We start from the raw sequence: 8,642 nt of genomic DNA, 5'->3' as shown, positions 1-8,642 counted from the left end.
CCCCCAGTAAATCAACAATCAGCGGGGGAAGACATTAAAATTACAATACTCAGGAGCAACGCTACAAATTTGAAGAAAAAAAAAATCAAGCAGGTAGGTCATTTTAGCAATTGTAATTTGTTCCAAAATTTTCTGTTGCTAAAGAAGTTATAAACACATTCTAAATATATCTCAATTAAAGTAGACTGTCAAGGTTCTAATTAGGTAAACTGTCCTCGTAGTAGCGGTTGCTGGAAAGAGTCTTTTCAGTGCTCTTAAAATGCTGGTGTATACTAAGCCCTGTTTTGGGATAGCTGTACAAATTACCATCAGGTATCATACTTCTGTAAGCTTTTTAAGTCTTTAGGCTTGCTTCTGGTCTTTTCTAATTAGTGATCTGACATAATAGCTGTCTAGTTGCCTGTTCACTCGCCTCAAACCACATCTACGGATATCAGGAGTACATAACTCTCCCCACACGATAATTCTTCTTCTGCCACAAAAATGACAGCTTGCAGATTGCAACTCTAGCAAACCTCAGTTCCTCAGCACTGTACTGTCCTGAACTCTCTTTACCTCTGTCAGAAGTAGCCAGAAGTGCTCATTGTGAGGTGAGCAAGGAGCCAGACACAAGCTCAGCACAGGAGGTACCTCCGCTGACAGGGCACAGTCCTGCAGCAGGACAGGCAGAGCTGGGGCTGGGAACAGGCTCCAGCCTCAGGGACAGCACAAAGCAGCTCTACAGCACAGCCACAGAGGCAAGAAAGGAACAGAAGGCAAGGCCCAAAACAAAGCTAGAGGCAAGCCTGAGGGTCAGCTAGAAACCAAATCAGCCAACAAACAAGACCAGAACCAACCACCAAAACAAACACACCTACACTAGAGCTTAAACACGAAGTAATTACCTGGCCAGGCCTGAGCTTAAATGGAGTTCAGGGCCCACCAATCAGGTGTGTGGGTGGAGGCCTCAGGTGAGGCTGGTCGAGGCCATGAAGCCTTGTTAACACCCTCAGGACCCTGACAGGCCCTGTCAGTGGAGTCTTTAATGAACATAAATATTTGACTAATCAGTTACTGAGCCTGCAAATACAGTGGGTTTCAAATTGCTCTGGCTAAGCATGTCCCTTTCTTTCAGGAGCCAGGAAGAGGTGTGCCCTATGTGACCCCTGAATCACATGGCTTACTGCAAAAGTGCAGTACACTTGAAGCATCCAAAACTCTTGTGTCTGTATATGCACAATTAACCATGTCTCACCAGATGTAGTGTTTACCAGCAAAGTACTGCACAATCATTCTGCTGTCATGCTTTTTATTACTCATGCACAATCATGCAGTGAAGTAAGGGCCAAGATTTCCAATGAAAATAGAAACTGGCAGCAAACTGCTGTCCACTTCAGGTCAGAAGCATCTGTTAGGAAATACTTAGAATAAATGCAGTGGGCCTGTATAATGGGTATCAGAAGATGAAATCATAGTTCCTTCTGGCCTTATTTCACATAAAATGGGATTAAAGCTTAAAGTATCTGTGTTCTATGTGCCTACAAATGTTATCCTGTTTTGAGTGCCGATCAGGCAGGTAGATACTATCTACAGAACCAGGGCCAAGAAAGACTAAATGAGGAATGAATTAGAATTCAAGAGTTTCTGCATTAAACTCATGTTGTTCAAGACTTTTTACTCTTTGAGACAGTGCCAACTAACAATGCTGTGGGTGCTTTATCTGATAATTTGTATTACAAACTCAAAGGCAATAACAGTGTTTGGCCTGTTTCCCAGGATTCACAGGCACAGCACCCCACACTAGTGTGGCACACAGGTAGTCACATCTAGGCTGTGAGCAGGCAGGTCACTTTGTTGTGCTGCAGTCTGAGATAATAAATGTGAGGCAGGCTTTGATACAAAGTGGAAGCTGTAATCCGCATTTTGTAATCACACAAGCAAACAGCCCTAATGTTTCAGTATCATCTTTCCACTACAAGGGAAGCAGGCCTGGTTAGATCAAATCTCTCCCTTAAAAAATAGCTCAGGTGTCTTTGCAGTGTAATTCTCCAAGCTTTTGGTTTGTGAAGGGCTAAAGTTCAGCATCAATCCAACCTTTCTTAGCTTGGACTGATGCTGTGCGTGTTGCAGAGACCTGATCCAGATGACTGCAGGACAAGTTTTGGGACAGCATACCCAAGTAGCTCTATTTCCAGGGTCAAGGCCCTGAGGGCACCAATAGGTCTTAATGGACCTGAGGAGCTGCATCTGCAATCTCCACCCACATCCTTTGCCCATAGGTCCAGACCCTTTACCCTGGCTAAGGAATCTTTTAGAGCCTTGGTTTTAGGCTTGGTCCCTTTTAGTCTGTATGGACTCTGTTCAGTATTCACTTGGGTTGTGTGTCTTTTTCCTTACTCTATGTATCTCCAGAACTTCTTATGGCCTACAGCTTGGGTTCTCAGTCAAACTTCAGACCTGCCCCATCTTCTGGAAGCTGTTTTATTACCCGGCCTTGTGCCTGAATGCAGATGGTGCCCCTGGGCCTGTTCTGTTTACCCTGTGTGTGTACATGAGGCTGGCTAGTGAGGTCCTTGTCCTGCTGGCTGTTGTGTAGGGCTCCCTGTCTCTCAGCGAACAACTGCCCCTCATAGCTCCCTCATTTTTACCACAGACTCAAATTTTGCCAGAGCTGCCTGCAATGCAGACCTACTTACAGGTTTGTGCACTTTATTGCTTCATGCCATGCTGTTCCATTTTAGTCATTCTGTAGGTGGGCGTTACCTTGTATTTTATTCTGGAGAACAGCATAGGGATAGGAGCACTGTGTCAGACCAAAGGTCCACCAGCTTAAAACCTTACCCAGAAAAATAGCCAGTAGCATATACACAGGGAAGGAAGTTTGGGTAGCATACAGGGACCTCTGTGCACACTTTCAGCAAGTAACATATAGTTAAAATAGTACTTCTGTGTTGTGTAGTTTTGGTTAAACTTTCTTCCATTATTTTTGCTTTAAAGAAAGAAACTTCCTAAATTTTTTGCCTCTTCAGTGTGCTATAATAAGGAGTTCTGTGGTTTGAAAACATGTTGTATGAAGTTACTATGTTCTGATTATGTTTGATCTATTGCCTTGATATCCTTTGCTTTAGAGAAAGAGTAATTGTTTCTCTAAACACAAATTAAGTGGATGAGTATCTCTCTCTGATATTACTTTCCATGCTGGTTTTGTTTTTTAGTATATTGGCCAGGATTTCATCCAGATTACTGCCTTTCTAGGGTGGAAATACTGGTGTATTTAGTTGCTCTATGTGCTTTTAGGTACAATTGCTATGTTCTCATGTGTCTTTCAAGTTTTCCTTTGCACCTTTTAAGCAAACCAGAACTACACATCATATTTGAGATATAAGTGCACAAGAGATCTGGGCTAAATAATGATGGTGTAGGGGTGTTTCCTGTTCGCTTCTCCCCTTACTTTGTAATGATCCCTGACACTCCAGTTGAGCACACAGAATAGCTTCACTGCAGCACCTGTCACAGTACCAGAATCTCTATTTTAAATGGTAGGAGTTAAGTGAGAAACTGTGATTTCCATGTTTCCCTCCATGTGCCTCACTTTATTTTTTTAGTGAAAGGATTTAATCTGCTGTTTTATTGCCCAGACAGTCATATATTTTTTCTAAACATTTATACTCAGCTTGTCTTGGTAGGCTGAGTATCTTACTGTTGCCAGAAAAGATTGTGATCTGGTGCTACTTGCTTCCCAGGATGGAAGACCTCAGACCATGAGTACATAGGTCTGTAGGAGTGAAAATGAACAATTGCTAGTTCCTGTTTGTTTCCTTGCAATTAGCATGTTTTTAATGGGGCTGTGCTTGCTCATGTTGATGCTTGGGTGCTCCTGTTAACCTGTTTATTCTAAATAAACCTTAGCCCTCATTGTTTGTTGCTTCCCTCAAGTTACTAATTTCTTGCTCTGCATTTTATTCAAGCCCATAACATCTAACTTCTTGCCATTTCCCCAAGAAACATATTCTGATTATGTGGGGTTTTATCATCAAGTTTCTGTTCCTTCAACTTCTGCTGTGTGAAGCAGTATAAGAGCAATAGTTCTTTTACCTCTCAAATCAGCTGTTATTTTATCTTACAAAAATAGCCTGTGCTACCTTATATCCTAGCAGGACAAGTCTTTGGAATGATAGAAGTCTTGATATCCAGCCCTGAGGAGATGGGATGGTTACACCCAACAAAGAGAACTTGCGCATTGCTAAAATTCCCTGCCACTGAAGGCAGCTGTTCAAAATTCAGGTGTCCGTGGTGTAGGTTTCACCTTGCTTCAACTGAAGCATCTGTAATCTTGGCTAAGATTCCCAGACTGTATTTCTTGATGCAAGGATATGTAGGGCAGGTGGGAAGATGATGGAAGTGCAAATTTGTGATAGGCTACCTACCCACTATCACTGATGAGCAGCAGTAGCAAGGAGATGAGCAGATCTGTGCCTCTGCTTCTTATTTATCACATGTCACTTAAACCAGCAAAACTTTGGCATTTAAAGCATCTCTAGGAATGGATGGATTTGGACAGTAGTGCTCACTTGTGTACAGCAGAAAAGCCTCTCTGCAGGCTCACATTTGACTGGGCTGGCTCACACTTAAGTGCTTTAGAATCCAACAGCTACAGACTTAATAATAATGAAGCCTTTCTGAAAAAGTACTGCTTGGGTATATTGTTTCACAGATCCCATTTCCAACATCTGTTTTTCAGTCTGAAGAGATGTTAGATTTGGTGGCCTGCTTTTCACAAAAGGCTGTAGTGATAATGAGGGGTGGAAGAAGTCAGTCAGTGGACTGACTCTTACCATAACATTTTACTCACCTGTTTCCCTCTGGGAAGGAGCAGCCAATATTGTCAGTGGCTCTTAATGAATGAGGTGGGCAATGGGGAAAGAGCAAGGCTCATTATATTTTACCTCCTTGCAGGAGGGAGAGGGTGGCTCAGCAGATATTCCTTCTCAGCCAGCACCTTCCACATGCTTCTGGGAGTGTTTGTTCCATACGTGGAAAAAACGTATGGATGGCTAAGCCGTGCTGGACACTGGTGTTCAAGGGTCCTCCTGGATGGCACATGTAAGGGGAAGGGGGTTGTCCCCCGGTGAGCCCCTCGCCTGTCACGGGTGACCAGGGTTTCCCTCTCCCAGGCTAAAAAGAAAAGGGATGATTTTATAGAGTGCCACCACCGCGGCTGACCGGGGGATATGCGGCGTCAAACCACAGCCTCCGCAAGTAACGGGATAATTTGCTTTTTCTCTTATTGCCGTCATTTAATTTCGTTGCCGTTAAAGAACCCCCGGCGTTACCAGCCTGGCACGCCGACGGCGCTCCCGCGGGCAGCCGTGGCAGCGCGGCCGCCGCTCTCCCTGTCCCGGGGCCGCGCCGGGTCACGGCGGAGCGCGGGGGCGCGGGTGGGCTGCGGGGGGCGGCGAATCCCGCTCCGCCCTGGGGATCCAGGGCGCGTTTTGCCGCCTGCCGGGAGGGCTCGGTGCGGCGAGCGCCCCGCCGAGCCGAGCCGCCCCCTCCCCGCTCCCTCCCGGAGGGTCCGGCCAGGGGCGACGCCGCCGCAGCACGGAGCACGGAGCACGTTTCGCGGCCCGGGGCTCCTCTCCGCGCCTGGGCTCGTCGCGCCATGGGAGCCGCCCGCCCGCGGGGGCCCGGGCCGTGACCCGCGCCTCGCCCCGCTCCGAGCCATGCCAGCATCGCCCCTTCCAGAGAGCTGCGGGCTGGCCGCGCCGCAGCCCTGGTACGTGTGCGGGACGGGTCCCGGGGCTGCTGCGGGCGGGAGGAGGGGAACGACGCGGACCTCTGCTCTCGGAACCCCACCTTTTTTCTTTCTTTTCTTTTTTTTTTTCTTTTTTTTTTTTTATCCCTCTGTTTTTCTATTCCTTCCCCTCTCTTATCCCCTTGGCTAGTTGCAAAGTTGAGCTTTGGTAGAGTGGGGAGGGGGATGTAGAGGCACCGCCGCGGCCAGGTTCGGAGCCCCGCGGCTCGGACCGGTCCTGCCGAGGAGGAAGGCAGGCTGGGGGTTATTCAAATGCAAAACGGAGTTTATTGGCCGAAAAAGCAAAGAAGTCCGGTCTCCCTGGCTGTGCTGGAGTGTGTTGGAGCTGCAGCAGCCAGAGGCTGCCTGGAAAAACCCGCCAGGCAAGAGAAACTGCCTGTAGCCTGCGTGGAGGACAGGGAACAATTAAAAAGGGACCCTGCCCGGCTGTAGGGGCCCCCGGCCAGCCGAGAAACCCCGCAGCCCACTCTCGCCGCCCCATAAAACCGGCGAGCGAGGGCTGTGCAGCATCACGCTGTGGAGGTGCCGCTGGCGTGTGGGGCTGGGGGAGCGTCCCCGCGGGTGGCTCCCCGTCTTTGCCGCGGGAGAATCCGGGCGCGTCCGGATGGGCGCTGCGGGTCCCAGCGGCCCCATTGTCTGCAGCCCCGGACAGGGCTCCCGGGGTTGGGGGGGCACGGCCAGCGGCGGGGCCGGGCCACGAGGGCTGCCTCCCCCCCAGGAGAGCCCTGCCTGCCTGCTCCTTCCTCCCCTGGGGTCCGCCTGCCTGCACTAGAGGCACCAGAGCGCTGCGGGGCTGCTCCCCGGGGCGCTCCTGGGCACTCGGTGCTTGTCCAGCTGCTCTTGCAGCTGGGGGAGAAGAGGTGCTGGTCTTACGGCAACCGGAGGCTTGGTGCTGGCGGCAATGCTCCCTGCCGTGTCCGTGAAATAACCGGGCAGAAGGATGCGGCTCGCCGAATGGGTGAGGAAAAAGGACGAGGCGGCCTGCTGTGAGGAGGAGCAGCTAACCTTACAAAGGTATGGCCGCTGGGCCCGAGGAGCGAGCAGGGGAACCGGCCGGGCTTGTGCCGGGACCAGGCGCAGCAGCAGTCAAAGGGGACGCGCCACTTGTGCGCCCAGCCTGTCCTACACTCTGCCAGCCTATCCTGCACCCCAAAGATATTTAAAGGGCAACGTAGTCCTCATCCCTGGTATCTCGGCCTGTGTAGCCAGCGTGGTGAGATTGCTACTCCTTTAAGGAGGAGACGGCAATGTGGAGCAGGGCGTGAGCGCACCCGTGTCAGTGGAGTGCGCGGTGGGACTCGACTCCTGTAAACAAGCTGGCCAGGGTGGTTGCACCAGCTTCTGGCTAAAGAGCTCTTGTTATAGAAGTTACAGTGCAATGATGGCAAAATGGGCAAAGACCGCAGCATTAGGTATTTAAACATGACTGAGTGGATTTCGAAGGCAAAGGAGTCTCTCTAGATTTTCAAGACAATGGAAAAACCTGTGAAAACAACAACAGTAATAATAGTAATATGACAAATAATAATAGTTCCCCTCAGCTGTGCTCAGTAATTTTTGAGGTACTCTTGTGGAAATGCAGAAAGCTATTCTGTGGTGTAATTACCCTGTTTTTGTTATGTCAGTCAACATTAATTAGGAAAACAGATTGAATTGGGGAAATTTAGCATTTAGTATTGGTCCGGGCAGGTAGCTTGGTTGATCCTAACTGTAGAGGAAGAGAAAGCTGGTTTATGCTTTTCTGAGGTAGTTGCTCCGCCAGCACAAGGGATTGTGGTGGTTGCTCTTGGGATAAGGGTCAGTCCCACAAGATTAGAGTTTGTTGTGCTTGGAGGAGACAAGGGCAGACTGGGTTGTGCAAAGCAAGTAACTGGGAAGAACTCAAGGTGCAATGTACCAAGGAATGCTGATGTTCCTAGTTTCTGTAAGACCTAATTCTTCACTGTGTAGTAATTAAAAATTGTCACTAATAGTGTTTTACCTGTGGTTGTTGTAGCTGGCCTAAGCACTTCCATCCTGCTTTCTGTTTTCAGATGCTTAAAATTTCAAAACACCTTTCAGGCTGAAATTTTCCAGGCTTAATCTTTGCCTGAAGGTTCTTCCTTCCACCTCCCCCTTCTCTTAGTTGAATTTGAGATAAGGTGATTCAGTTAATGGTGGTGGGGGTTTTTTTGTGGGTTTTTTTTCCGTCCTTGTTTTTAAGAAAAGGCAAACCCTCTGAAGAATGGAGTTATATTATCAAAAAGAAATGCAGTGCTTTAAACAGCATAAATGCAAAATCAGAAGGGCATATGATGGGCTAGGGTGTTTGGTTTGGTTTGCTTGATTTTTTTTGGTATTCATATGTATCTGGAGTGTTCTGGTGGATGGGGTTTTTCTTTGATGAGCCTTTAGAAATTATTTGGTATATTTTTACTTTTTATCATTCTCCCCTGTGAAGGTCAGTGCTTGACTGCACTGCACATAGGTGCACATAGGAAGCCAGTGTTCTGCCTGGCTGAAGGGAGGATACTTGCACATGTGGTGCGAGTCCTCACAATTGATTTTTGGTTCAAGTTGTCTGAGGCTTAATCTGGCTTGTGGTTTAGGCATGTGCAGTTCCTTGCCACAGTTCTATTTTTTTTTTAAGTTTTTTTTTTTTAGTTTTTTTTTTTTTAATCCAATCATTCTAATAGAGCTTTCTCTAAACTGGGAGGAGGTTTTTTTGTGGTATCTTTTTATCTGTGTGACTCATGGTGTAGGCTCCAAGGTGCATGAAGTCATTGCACAATGCTAACCATGGACATCTCCTGCTGGATTCATGGAGCATGCCTATTTCACAGCAGCCTGCAGCTCCTTACACAGTGGGGTG

The 8,642-nt window shown here is 48.0% G+C and overlaps 1 protein-coding gene across 3 annotated transcripts in view; it reads left to right on the top strand.

The window, feature by feature from the left end:
- Positions 1–5,448: 5,448 nt before the first annotated feature.
- TET1 (tet methylcytosine dioxygenase 1) overlaps positions 5,449–8,642 on the top strand; it is a 71,728-nt gene continuing 68,534 nt past the window's right edge. For 2 of the 3 annotated variants that reach the window (XM_021529063.4, XM_021529060.4), the window contains exon 1: positions 5,449–5,752. The gene's annotated coding sequence lies outside the window, so the exon portion shown is untranslated. Of the gene's footprint in view, positions 5,753–5,893; positions 6,806–8,642 lie in introns of those variants that run through there. The other variant, XM_077784787.2, reaches the window with a different exon arrangement.

Source organism: Lonchura striata, chromosome 6, assembly GCF_050655825.1.
Source record: "Lonchura striata isolate lonStrDom1 chromosome 6, ASM5065582v1, whole genome shotgun sequence".
Lineage (NCBI taxonomy): Eukaryota > Metazoa > Chordata > Aves > Passeriformes > Estrildidae > Lonchura > Lonchura striata.
Note: the sequence above shows the minus strand (reverse complement) of the source record. Positions and strands in the feature narration are given on the sequence as shown.